The following is a 14,648-nucleotide window of genomic DNA, read 5'->3' on the forward strand; positions in this document are numbered from 1 at the left end:
ATGATTAAAGCATGCTATTTTAAATTTTATTTTACAAATGTAAGTTATCACATATGTAGGTTTAACAACTAGTTTTTTCGCTTATCATCTTAGACATCTTTCCGTAATAGTATATATAGAAAGGTTCCTTCTTTTTTTTTTTTAAGTACAAAAATATGGGGCATGAACTCAAGACCCTGAGATCAAGAGTCACATGCTCCACCAGCTGAGCCAGCCAGGCATCACTGAAAGATTTCTTATTCTTAAAAAAAAATAATAATAATTATATATATTTTCTCTCTATATATATATAGAGAGAGAGATATACATATAAATCTATATATAGAGAGAGATAGATATATAGATATGTGTGTGTGTATATGTGTGTGTGTATAGTTTACTTATTTATTTGAGAGAGAAAAAGCCAGAGACAGAGCAAGAGCAGAGGGGGAGAGGGGAGGGAGAAGGAGTGGAGAAGGAGTGGGAGGAGAAGCAGGCTTCCAGCCAAGCAGAGAGCCCAGTGTGGGACTTGATTCCAGGACCCTGAGATCATGACCTGAGCTGAAGGCAGACACTTAACCAACTGAGCCACCCAGGAGCCCCAGTATATATGTTTTTTAAATATTTTATTTATCTATTTGAGCGAAAGAGAGCATTAGCAGGGGGAGGGGCAGGGAGAATAGGCAGAGGGAGAAGCAGGCTCCCTACTGATCAGGGCACCCGGTGTGGGGCTCCATCCCAGGACCCTGGGATCAAGACCTGAGCTGAAGGTAGATGCTTAACTGAATGAACTGCCCAGGGGCCCCTTCCTTATTCTTTTAGCTGCATAGTATTTCCCTCCATGGTCGTACTATAATTTATTTAACCAAAGCCCCCTGTAAATGTTTCCCTCAACTTAAAAAAAAAATTATAAACAGTGCTGCAATGAACAGCTTTGTCCATTTACCTTTGGGCTCTTGCATAAATAAATACTTTTGCAGGATAAAATCCTGGAAGTTAAACTGCCAGCTCAAAGAGTATGAACATTTAAAATTGAATAGATTTGCCTAATTGCTCTCCAGAAAGTACTAATTTCCCTTCCATTTGCACTGTATGAGACAGCCTCTGTAACCATAACTTTCACAACACTGTGTTAAGAATCTTCTTAACACTGCCAATCTGATAAGTAAAAAATTATTATCTTGCTTTCATTTGCACTAGAAATTGTGAGATGGAATGTTTTATATATTTTTATTAGCCAGTTGCGTTTTTTTGTGTGTGAATGGCCCGTTTATGTTCTTTGTCCATATTTCCCACTGGATTTTTTTTCCTTATTGTTTTGTAAAATACGTCTTTTTTTTTTTTTTCCAGAATTAGGGAATTGAGCATTTTGTCACATATCTTGCAAGACTTGTTCTCTTAGTTTGTCCTTTGATTTCATTTATTAAGTTTTTCCTTTTAAAACTTTTTTCTTTTCTTTCTGTGTAGATACATCTGTTAATCTTCTCTGTTATGACTTCTGTTCCATGATTGTTCCATGATTAGAAAAGCCTTTGCCACCCTAGGGTCATAAAAACATTTACATGTATTTTCTTCTGGCACTTTAATGGTTTTGTTTTTCAAATGTTTTTTTCTTTAAATCTTTGATCTAGTTGCAATTTATTTCGGTGTTAGGAGTGAGGTAGGGAATACAGACATATTTATTTTTGTCCTGAATGTGTGGCTAGTGTCTCAATTTATTGAATTGAATTCTCATGTTTATTTGGGTCAATTTCACATTTCTGCATTCTTTACTACTGATCTGTCTGTCCCAGTCCCCTACTAATTTAATTATTGTAGCAGTATAATATATTTTTTAAAAAGATCTACTTGTTTATTTTAGAGACAGGGAAAGAGCATGGGGAAAGGGTAGAGGGAAAGGGAGAGAGAAACTCAAGCAGACTCTGCACTGAATGTGGAGCCCAATGTGGGGCTCCATCCCATGACCCTGAGATCACAACCTGAGCCAAAAACCAAGAGTCAGACACTCAACCAGCTCTGCCACCCAGACGCCCCTGTAGCTGTATAATATTTTTAGAAGTGTTTTATAGGGCTACTGCATCCTTGTTATTTTAGTTTTTCCCCCTCCAGGAAATTTCTGGATATTCTTACACATTTATTTTTCCAGATGACTTTCTAACCAATTTGTCAAGTTATCTCAAAAAAAAAAAAAATTCCACTGAATGTATAGATTTCCTATGGCGACACTGATGTGCTTACAATAGAATTAACTTTTTATCCAAAAGCAGGGTCTCTCTTTCTCCATTTGTTCAAGTCTATGTTTATTTGGATTTTATAGCTCTTTCCATGGACACCTGGACAGTTTTTTTCTATGTTTCATGTTATGATTTTGTTGCCTTCATGGACAGGACCTTATTTCTTATGTTCAGGAGATTTTACTTATTTTTTATTTTTATTTTAATTACTTTATTTATTTATTTTTTAAGTTTTAATTTTATCCCAGTTGGTTAACATGCAGTGTTACATTCTTTCCTGATACAATATAGTGATTCAACTCTTCCATACATCAGCCAGTGCTCATCACCTGTTACCCCCGTTCCTCCCCCATTTCCCCTCTGCTAACCATCAGTATGTTCTCTATAGTTAAGAATCTGTTTCTTGGTTTGGCGCTCTTTCTCTTTTCCCCTTTGCTCGTCTGTTTTGTTGTATTACACACACGAGTGAAATCGTATGGTATTTGTCTTTTTCTGACTTATTTCACTTAGCTCTAATATGCTCTGGCTCCATCTGTGTTGTTGCAAATGGCAAGACCTTATTCTATTTTTTATGGCTGAGTAATATTTCATTGTATACACACACCACATCTTTTTATCTGTTCATCAGTCAGTGGACCCTTGGGCTGCTTCCCCATCTTGGCTATTGTAAATATTGCTGCAATTAACATAGGGGTGCATGTATCCCTTTGAATTAGTGTTTTTGTACTCTTTGGGTAAATACCCAGTAGTGCAACTTCTGGGTCATAGGGTAGCTCTATTTTTAACTTTTTGAGGAACCCCCATACTCTTGTCCAGAGTGGCTGCACCAGTTTGCATTCCCACCAAAACTGCATGAGAGTTCCCCTTTCTCCGCATCCTTACCAACATCTGTTGTTTCTTATAGATCTTGTTTTTAAGCTACTCACCTTGCTAAATTTTCTGATTATTACTAAAAATTCTTTAGCTGATTATCTTAGAGTATCCATGTATAGAATATTATCCAATGATAATATTCATGCTTTCTCCTTATATTTATATCTGTTATTTTAATCTTTTATCTAATTGCATTGTCAAGTAATTCCAGAACAATGTCAAATATTAGTGATGATAGTTTATGGTGACACCTGACCTCTGTCTATAATATGAAACTGCTCCTAGAGTCTCTCCTTTCAACATGTTGGAGAAAAATCGATCTCTCTATTTTACATATTAAGATAGTGGATTATGGGGGTGCCTGGGTGGCTCAGTCATTAAGCATCTGCCTTTGGCTCAGGTCATGATCCCAGAGTTCTGGGATCTCTGCATTGGGCTCTCTGCTCAGCCGGAAACCTGCTTCTCCCTCTCCCACTACCCCTGCTTGTATTCCCTATCTCGCTGTGCCTCTCTCTGTCAAATAATAAATTTAAAAGATCTTAAAAAAAAAAAAAAAAGAGGGGCACCTGGGTGGCTCAGTGGGTTAAAGCCTCTGCCTTTAGCTCAGGTCATGATCTCAGGGTCCTGGGATTGAGCCCCATATCAGGCTCTCTGCTCGGCGGGGAGCCTGCTTATCTCTCTCTCTTTCTCTCTCTGCCTGCCTCTCTGTCTACTTGTGATCTCTGTCTGTCAAATAAAGAAATAAAATTTTTACTAAAAAAAAAAAGATAGTGGATTATGTTGAGTTTCCCAGTACTTGGTCATCTTGCTTTTCTAGAAGGAACTGCTCTTAGCCTTAAGGTATTCTGCTTTTATTGACACAATTTTTTCCTTTTTTTCCTCTAAGTTTTATTTATTTAAGTAATCTCCACACCCAGTGTGGGGCTTGAACTCACAACCCCAAGATCAAGAGTTGCACACCCTTCCAACTGAGCCAGCCAGGCACCCAATACAATTTTAATCCAGACGCCCTTCCTTAGCTCAGAACGTCCTCCTTTGGAGATCATTCCTCTTGTGGAAGTAGAGGCACAAAAACAGGGTGAACTTGAGATGAGAGTGTGGCCACAGAGTAGAGCTGAAGCTCAGGGTGTGGGCGCTCAGCCTCCTATCACCAAGGGAATGGGGGTCTACAAGAAGCATTCCAAACTCCAGACTGAGAGAGGAAACAGAGCTGAGCGGGGGGTGAGGAGGGTCAGGGAAGGGTGGGAGGCTAGCGAGGACTAAGGAGCAGGGGGCAGGGGGCTTTGGAAGAACATCAGATACCTTTCTGCTTATTCCCAAAGATTTCTTGCCCTGTCACCCTCAGGGCTATCTCAAGCCCCAGTCTTTTGGGGGGAGACATGGTTCTGAATGCGGGGCTTCTCTCGGGTTCATGGAATCAATATGGGTATGTGTGAGCATTCCCATTCTAGTTGAGGTGAGGCAGGCTAGATAAGTCCTCTGAAGCTGTTAGGAGATCAAGGAAGAGGTCCAGCCTGGTTTGGCCGCTTCTCCACATTTGGACTTGACTTCAGCGGCTTCGAGCAATAATTGCTTATTCCCTCCACCCATCTCCTTCAGAGTCCCAACAACTGTTCTTTTGTCCCAAACATATGACCTTGTTCCACCCTCCCTCTATTTCTTGAGGCAGTTGTGGGGTCATGGCTATGACCCTTCATCAGGATCTTGGCCGACTACATCCTCACCCTCGGGGGAACATTGCTGTGCCCAGGATAGGGGCCAAGTAGAGAGAGAAGGGGACTTTCCAGGGTGGGCTATAACAGGTACAGGGCACGAAGGTGGCTGAGGGCACCTGTGTAGATGATGGGCTGAAGCCAGGGACCCAGAAAGAGACAGGAGGGCCCTTCAGATATCTTCTCTGAGCTGACTTCCCTCTTCCAGCTATAACAGTCAGTTCTAGGGGCACAAAAAGAACAAGTCCTTGATCCAGAATGCCTGCATCCTCCAGACCCACAAACTTCCCCTGACCCTTCACTAACCCAGTCATTTACGGGGAAAGGAAGCTGTGCTTATATTACCTTGGTGGGTATAGACACATCCCCACTCTTTTCTCATGAGAGAAGATCAAGAGAATACAGATAGGTGTGTGGGGTAAACTGAGTTTCAGGCAAAGTGAGAAAGAGCATGGCCAGCCATTGATAGGGGACAAGCGAGAGTGAAGGGTGGGCACCCCGCCCAGAGGCAGGGGTTTGAATGCAATGCCCTCTGGAGGTTGATGATAACCCTGAGGAGTAAAGGGTGCTGCCTTTGGTGAATCCCACCACAGGCAACCAGGGCTAACTCCATTTCTCTGCTGTCAGAGGTTGGTCAGTAGGAGAGGACGCCTACCATCAGATTGGAACTCAGGATAGAAATCCAGCTTCTGGCAAGATGGTGGGAGGAAGTCAGATCCTAGCCTTGGGGGAGTCAGGACCGCTGTGGGCACTTGAGTCAGGGGCTTGGACAGAAAGAGGTGAGATGGGCCCTGGAGTTTGGACGTAGGCTTCTGGAACAAGGGAGAGTGCAGGCAGAATGAGGAATGTTTGGGGTGTTCAAGTTGGCCACCACCAGCCACAATACAAAAGGGCTTTTCTTAGAATCATCTTGCAAAATCATGATAGATTCTTGACCGTTGTGGCTTCCTGTGGAAAAGTAGGTACCACTGGAAGGTCCCGGTAAGTGCCCTGGCATGAGTTTTACTCATTTCCAGTCTTCTCGATTTCTGCGTGCCATGCCCAGGCCCTGGGGTGGGGTGGGGGGTGGGGAGCTGGAGTAAACCCTTCCACAGGCTACCTTTTGGAATAACAATGCAATTTCCTCAGAAAAGCCTTCTTGGAGGGGCAGACACCACCTGGTGTTGGTGGCTTGGAGAGACCAGAAGAAGTTGTTGGCAACTCAATTATCATTTCCTTTCCCTGGGTCTGCGCTTTCCTCTGCCCAGCTGGGGACTGGACGCCAGGAAACTAGAATGCGGGCCAGTCAGTGAGAGGCATGTGGACGAGATCTGGCAGGTGGAAGAGAGGCATAAATCACAGCGTTGTTCTTCTGGCGGCGGTGGGCAGGTGCGGGGGCTTGGGCCGACAGATTTTGGAACACCCTTCAGGCATTGTCTCCACTTTCGGTGTTGGAAGTTCAGGTGTCCTGTGGTTTTTCAGCAACCTCCTGATGTCCTAAAAGCTAGCAATGAAGTTGGTAGCCAGCACTTCCACAGCTTTGTAAACAGTTTCACTGGACTAAGTCTCTTTCTGCTTGAAATAGAGTGGTTTCTGTGTTTTCTAGCTGACTGATACAGTGATCTTGCTGACCATAACAATTTATAACCTGCTTATTTTCCCCTAATAATAGATTCTGAAGATAAGTCTGTCTACAGGTCAGTCAATAGTTTAAAAATATTTTTTTAAAGAAAATCTGGGTTTCCATGGGTGCACGCTAGGTCATCATACAGGTATGTCATAATTTATTTAACCAGCTGTCTGTTGTTCAATATTTAGTTTGTTTCCTGTTTTTTACTTTTGTAAATCCTCACTGTCAAGTACATCCTTGGCTATAAATCTTTGTACACAGCCAAGAGTATTTACTTAGAAGTAAATATTCTTGAAGCGCAATTTTTAGTTAAAGGGCATTAACTTTTTGGAAGCTTTTATGCATCTTTTCAGATAAGCATCCGTGTTTTATTCCCTTGGCCTTCAAGCAATAATTGCTTATTCCCTCCACCCATCTTCTTCAGGGTCCCAATGACTGTTCTTTTGTCCCAAACATATGACCTTGTTCCACCCTCCCTCTATTTCTTGAGGCAGTTGTGGGGTCATGGCTACCTCACTCTGCTGGTTCTCCCTCCACTTCTCTAGCTGTGCCTTCTGTCTCCTTGGTTGGTTCTTTCTTACCTCTCTGACTTCTAACCAGCAACAGCCCCCAGACTCAATCCTCATTTGTCTTCTTTTTTTAATCTGTGCTCATTCTTTTGGTAAATACTATTTGTATGCTTAACTCCTTCATTTACACTTTAGGCCCAAGCCTTCCCTGCACTCCAGATTTGTGGAGTCAGATTGCCTGCTCATCCCTTCCATCTGGGTGTCCAGTGGGAATAACATCCACCTGCTTTCCCCACAGTCTGCCCCATTCCGGTCAGGACAAATCCTTCTTCTAAGTTCTCCAGACCAAAGAACCTGGTAGTCACCCTTGACATCTCTCTTCCTCTTGAAACTTTGTGCAGTCCTTGAGAAATCCTAAGAGCTCTAACTTCACAATATATCCATAATCCCATCCCTCCTCACCAGCTCCACCTTCACCACACACTCCAAGCCGCCATCTTGTCTCAGCTGGGTCATTGCCTCCCAACCAGTCTCTTGCTCTCCAACCAACTTAGTCTATTCTTAACACCAGCCACAGCAATCCTGTTAAAAGATAAACCTGTTCAAAACCCTTTGGTGGGCCCCTTCTCCCTCAGTAAAAGCCAATATCCTTATAGTGGCTGGTAAAACCTTAACCGACCCCTGCCATTGCCTCTCTGATCTCCTCTTCTCCTCCTTCCAGAAGAGGAATCTGCTGCCTACTGAATCTGGCCCCTTGAGACTTCTGGTTGTTTCTCAAACATTCTAGTCAAATACCCATCTTGAGCCATCGTTCCCCCTACCCCCTGTGCCTGGAATACCTTCCCCAGATGTCCACATGGCAAGCTCCTTCACCCCCTCAGGTCTTTTTTCTTTTTTAAAGATTTTATTTATTTATTTGACAGAGAGCACAAGTAGGCAGAGAGGCAGACAAAGGGAGAGAGAAAGGAGCAAGTAAGCTCCCCGTGGAGCAGAGAGCCCGATGTGGGGCTTGATGCCAGGACCCTGGGATCATGACCTGAGCTGAAGGCAGAGGCTTTAACCCACTGAGCCACCCAGGTGCCCCCACCCCCTAAGACCCTCAGGTCTTAGGTCAAATCCTCAGTGAAGGCTTCTCTGACCCCTCCCTGCCCCGCCCCCTTGTAAAATGATGGTGCCTCCCATTTCCACTTTACTTTTCTCCACGGCTCCCATCACTATCTATCAAATATATAAAAAGATAAAACTCATTTATTTTGTTTATTATCTCCTCCTATTAAAATTCTCCACCTCTTTGAGGGTGGGAAATTTTGTCTGTGCGGCTCACTGTTGTAACCTCTAAGGTAGTACTGAAAACAATAGGCACTGGAAATATTTTTTGGATGAATAAATACATTTGGTATTTTTCTTTTGTTTTTCTTTTTGCTAAAGTTTACACAGTAAGGGGAAGAGTGAAGCTTGAATCTAGGACTCTGATTCACAATATTTTTTGCATTAAACCAAATGTATACAAAAACCTAATTAAGGGTGTGGGACTTACCCGCAAAGCCCGAAGGCTAGAAAGAGCTAGGGAGCTCTCAGTGTCTTTCTGTTGCTTCAATTCCCTCCGTGATGTTTTGGCCAAGTAATCATTTAACCTCCGCTGGAAAATCTCCAGGGCTGGGGGGCCTTAGTGCTTCCAGAGTATGGTTTTCAGACACCCATACCATGTATCATGCTGGGAAGCTGGGTGGCAGACAGTGCTAGGTGCCCACCAAACACCTATCCTCCCACCCTCCTTATATAATTCCGGTTCTCTTCAGGGCAGCCTTGTGTCCAGCAAAAGCTAGACTCTCCAGCCTTCTTCACCACTAGGGTAGGCCTGTGGCATGGTTATGGTGAATGAGATGTAGGTGGAGATTAGGTGGCTTTCCTGACTAAAAGGGAGGGAGTATTTAGCAATTTGCTACTCTTCCCTTTTCTTTTCCTGCCTGGGATGTGGATGTGATGCCTGGAGGTCCAGCAGCCATCCTGTGAGCATGAGGGAAAAAAAGCCAGACGCTCAAACTATGGGAAGGCAAGGGAGACTGGGTTATGGAGGGCAGCATGGACATATAACATCAGTGTTGGCTGCTGTTGCTGCTGTGCTTCTCAGTGTGAGAAGAAAATAAACCCTCCTTGGTTAACCTTGTGAAGTCAGGTTTCTGATATTTGCAGCCTAATGCAATCCTAACCACTAGAGTGACCCGAGTGTTCTGCAAACAGGTAGTCTCTGGGTGGTAGTAAATGAGTAAACAGGTAGGCTCCTGAAGGCAGCCCCTAAGGAGCAGCCATCCCTAACCATAAGAGTTAAGATGATGGGAGACTTCCCACAGGGCACTCTGCTCTAAGGCTTTACCTGGATCCATTCACTTAGTCCTCAGAGTCAGTTGGGAGCGAAGTATCACTACTACCACCTGCATTGCACAGATGGCCAGCTTAGACACAGACAAGTTCACTAGCCCCTCCCAGGTCATGTACCTGGCCAGGGACAGTGTGGAAATATCACCCCAGGCAGCTGGGGTACAGGATGTGGGGCTGAGGCCCTCTACCCTGTTGTGTGAGAGTTCTGTATCAAAGTGCCTCTTATGGGCAAAACTGCCATTAGAGAAGTTTGAAAGGAAGAAAAAGAAACAAGAATATTGAAGATGACAAGATTTTCCCACACTACCTTTTCCAGATCAGTCTTGGAATGGGTGCTATTCTCATACTCGCCCCCTTGGACTCTGGTCTTTTCCTCTCCTCCTCACCCTCCTGAAAACCTTCTGCTTGTCCCCAGAGAACCCAAGCTTCTTTTAATGGAATTGTATTACAGTCCAGGACCCACTTGTCTGGGCCAGGCATCACGTGGGTGAGGCAGGGGTGATGGAGACAGATGGCAACCAGAGGAAGATTCGATTACCTGCTTCTTCCCAAAGCTGATCCGCCCTGTAACCATGTTATGGCCCATTATTGATAGCCTTCCTCTTGGCTGCTGCTTGAAATTTGGTTTTCTGGGACTTGTTATATCCGCTGAAGTTCAGAGACGGATGAGCTGACGGCCCAGCTCCGAAGTCTAGGGAGGAGAGGGGAGGGAGTCAGGGGGAGATGAGACCTGTGAGCACAGGTTGGGGAGCCGGAGGTCAGCCGGGGCCAATTAAGCACAGGGCAAGGGTGTCTGGTGACACAAGGGAGGAAGATGGGGTCAGAAGATGAGGTGTAGGGGCCTCAAATGCCAGGCTGGGAGGGCTGGTTTACCTGTGGTTCGTCATAGGGAGCTATGGTAGGCTCTTGAGCAAGGGAAGTGACAGGTGAATATGGTTTTGGAGAGGAGGGGGAAGAATTAGGTGAGATTGGGATGGTTGGGGCCCTTTGTCTGTCCCTCTGAGGAGGGCAGGGGATGAAACCAGGGGCCTGGACTCACTGGGTTCGGACAGAGGCCAAAGGGAAACAGGCAGATGCGACTGACACTGTGCCAGCCCCACATCTGTGTTAAATCTCCCTCAGTCCTTGAAGCAGGCCTATAAGGCATCTGGAGAGTCAGTGTGGAAGTAGCAGCCCTGTGAGGAGGAGCCATTGCCGGCTCACACACAGGAGCAGAGGTCCAACCCAGCCTAACTCAGGCCAATGTCATGTTCTCTCTGCTCAACCACACTCCCTCCCAGGGCTCGAGAGTCAGGGGCAAGAAACACCCGTTCTTTCCCACTCCTGCTGCCCCTCCGCGCTTCTCTCACGGTGGCACCATGCAGTTAGCCACTGCTTACTGAGCACCCCGTGTTACACACATCCTCTCTAATCCTGGTCAAGTTTGATGATCCTCATTTGACAAGTGGGGAAGTAGAACTTACCATTTGACAAGTGGGGAAGTAGAGCTTACAGAGGTCAATGGCCTGCAGGGACCGCACAGCGGGTGGCGGTGAGCTGATCGGAGTATCAACAGGAGCCTGCCTTCTTTCCTTCACCACACTGCGCCTGGTTCCCAGACTCTGGCTTCTGTATTCCCGGACTCTACTTGCTCTAATCCTGGGATTAGTGAGGAGTGGGAATTGGCAGAACAGCTCAGAACAAGACATTCAGCACTGGAAACTTTCTCTGAGGATCCCCAGGCCGGCTTCCTCCCCACCTTGTCTCCCTTTCCACCCCCAGACTCCAGTTCTGCAGGCCTGAGGCCCCGGGGGTGGGGGGGTGGGTGGGGGGCTGGGTGGTGGTGGCTGGGGAAGAGGGACTGTGGGCAGGGCTGGGGAGGGTCTGGGACCTGTGGTAAAACCCGGGCTTCCCATCCCGGTTTTACCAAGGATGGATGTGGTGAGTTGGGGGAGTGATGGGGGCCCTGATAAGTGGGGAACATGTCCCTGCAGGAAGCCAAGAGTCTCGGAGGAGGACCAAAAATAACTGGGCCTCAGCCCAGCCCTAATCCCTCTGCACACACTCCCTTCCCTAAGGACTTTTCCTCAGAAAAATCTGTTTAATTGTCCCAGCTCAGAGACAATGAATGGAGGATTTGGGGTAGGGTGAGAATGGGTGATGGAGGAGGCCCACAGGCCTTGCCCTAGGAAAAGATGAATAAGAGGAAAACCAGTTTTTGACATGCCCTCTCCTCCAGGAAGAAGACAGGAACGCAGGCTATCTGATTACAGGACTGGCATAGCCCGGAGCGGCCATATGATCAAAAGACTTTGGCTGACTGTCTTGTCTAGTTTATTTTATTGCTTGCATGTTCTCAGAATAGGAGACCCCAAAGACCGAAAGTGCATGTGTCCAGCCCAGGAAATCTTGTATGGGTGAGCCTAATTATTGTGGTGGGATAGTGACGGTGGTGGTCACGGTGGGGGAGGCCGTGGTGGGTGTGATGACGGTGGCAGTGTGGTGGTGACGGGGGTGGTCATGGTCATGGATGCCCTGAAATCATGATGGGGTGGGGGGAGGTGGGCTGAGGGGTGGGCTTATTAACCTGGCACACTGGGCCCACCCCAGGCCTGTCTCTCTCTAGCAGGCATGTGGCAAGTCAAGCTTCTCTGTGTCTCACTTTCCTCATCTGGAAAATGGGAATAATGAGAACTATTGGTGGAGTTCAGGGCTTGCCCCCCCTTCTCCGGGGATTCTTTGGTGTCCATCCGCCCTGGCTCTTTCCTTTCTGCCCACAGATTTCCTCCACTAGTTCCCACTGGCTCCTCCCTTAATCACCATCACAGTTCTTCCTTCAGAGTGACACACATTCTAAAAAAGAAGTTTATACACACTGCCTCTGCTTCCTGGCCTCCCACTCGCTCCCTAACCCCTTCCCAGTAGCCTCTGGGTTCCCGACACTCTGCGAAAACTGCTCTCACAGTCAGCAGAGCCTCCCCCACATCTCAGCCTCAATCTTACAGGGAAAATGAGCCCTATAACCCCCAGGCTTCAAGAGAGCCTCCTGCCAGGGCCTTCAGGACCCACAGGGTATACCTCCCCACCTCCTGGAATTCATTCTGCCTCCCTCTGCCCTACATGCTGGGCTGGCAGATGCCCCTCTCTGTACACTCCCTGGGCTCAGTTAGCCCCCCTTGTTCCAAGTCCAGTCGAGCACAAGCAGCTCCCAAGTCCATTTCTCTGGTGTCTCAGGTCATCCAGCTAGAATCCCACCTCTGGCCACGGACGGGCCTTTTCTAATGGGATCTTGAGCTTGTTAGAGGAAGGCCATTCAGTGCTGAACTCATTCTGCTCTTACCACTCTATCTGCTCTCTCCCCAGTCTATCAACCCAGATCAAGCTTTTGACTCTTTATCCCTTTGTATAAATTTACACCCATTCACCAGTCCAGCCGTCTCCCTCATTGTGGCTCTTTAAACTTGAACACTGAACCTCATTTTATTTCCAAAACCTGACACCAGCTCATCATTTAACTTTGTTCTTGATTAACCTTCTTTGGTCTTAAAGCCAATCAACTGTATAAATATTGGATTTTTTTTTTAATTCAGAAAAATAAACTCTGTTATGATAGTCCATAACATGTTAGTCTGTTTGAAGAAGCTGTTGGTTTAAACCAAAACAAACACCTTCTTAACACTGTTGCAATGTCGTAGAAACACATCATTGTGACTGCTTTCAGAAATAGCAGACCAGGTACTACAGATTCACCTTCCTGCTGAGGGTGACTAGAAATGCTGTATATTAAAAAACAAAATGAGGCCCTATAGCTCAGGGGTTAGAGCACTGGTCTTGTAAAAAACAAAATGAAAACAAAACAACAACAAACTGAAGATTCCGAGGCTGATAATATAAATAAGGTAGTGGGGAATTGTTGGGCTAAGATTTGGAGGGGACTGAGGTAGAAAGAATGATCGGGACTCTTAAGGGTGTCCCAGGGAAAGAGATAAGGCTTATCAAGAAGAGTATTTGCTGAACTCTCTTGCTTTGGGCTGGGACCCCAAAGGACTGCACTTGAGGACTTAGGATGAAGTAGACAGGTTCTCCCAGGGGCTGAAGCTCTGCTTTGACTCATCTCAGTTCCTGAAATTGGATTAAGGTGATCCAGTGTTGCCAGTGCCTTCAGGCTACTGTAAATCCTCTCCGGAAGAAGATACCATCCTGGTGTTAGATCATTTCTACAAATGATTTTGTACCTACAGTGTCCAGGGTATACTGGTTAAACAAAACAAAACAAAAAACCCCATAAAAACAGAACTAAAATAGAAAAATCAGATATATAATGAGACAGGACATATGAGCAAGTATATTAAAAAAGTATATAGCCTCCTCTCTAGATGTTGAAGTTATGCATGCAGATTTAAATTTATTTAAAAATACAGTACTTAGCATGACTAAGGAAATAAAAGACAGGATTCAGAATTTTGGCTGAGAATTGAAACTGTTTTTTTCTAAATGGAAACTTTAGATTGAAAATTCAAACACCTGACACTGAGAATTCCAAAAATAGGTTTAGCAGCATGTTAGACAAAACTGAATGAAGAATTAGTTAATTAGAAGCTTGATGAGAAAAGAAAATATCCAGAATGAACCACAGAAAGGTAAAAGGATGGAAAATATAGAGGACAGTCTAAAAGACCACAGGAAATAGAAAGTTTAAAGGAATAGAGCAGAAGCAATATACAAGGGGATGGTGGGTGAGATCTTTCAAAAAACTGATGAAAGACATCAATCCATATATTCAATAAGCCCTAGGCTCCTCCCTTAATTATCTAAATCAGAATAAGTCAAAAGAAATCTACACCTATTAGAGTAAGACTAAAAAGCACATGTTTTCTATTAGAGCAGAAATAAAAGCTGAAAATTCAAGATAAGGAGAAGAACTTGAAAACAGACAAAAACACAGATTAGCTTCAAGGGGGCAATAATTAGATATAGTGTCAATTTCTCAGTGGAAACAAGGGAAGCCAGAAGACAATAGAATTCTTCAGAGGGCTGAAAGAAAACAACAGCCAACTTATTATTCAACACCCCTCTGGATTATTCAAGAGGGAAAATGAAATATATACATTTTTAGACTAATAAAAACTGAGGGAATTAATCACCAGCAGACCCACATTAATAGGATATTTTTGAAGCAGAAGGAAATAATCCCAAATGAAAAGTTAGAGAGACAGAAAGGAATGGAGACCATTGAAAATGGTAAACATGTGGATACATGTAAAATAATATTGGCTGTGTAGAAAAATAATAATATAATAGTGCTTAAGGGGAGTTAAGGTCCTAAGGTCCTTCCCTATATTTTGGGGGAAAAGAGTAAAAAAATCATTTAATA

This window comes from Mustela nigripes, chromosome 5 (genome assembly GCF_022355385.1).
Source record: "Mustela nigripes isolate SB6536 chromosome 5, MUSNIG.SB6536, whole genome shotgun sequence".
In the NCBI taxonomy this organism is placed as follows: Eukaryota; Metazoa; Chordata; class Mammalia; order Carnivora; family Mustelidae; genus Mustela; species Mustela nigripes.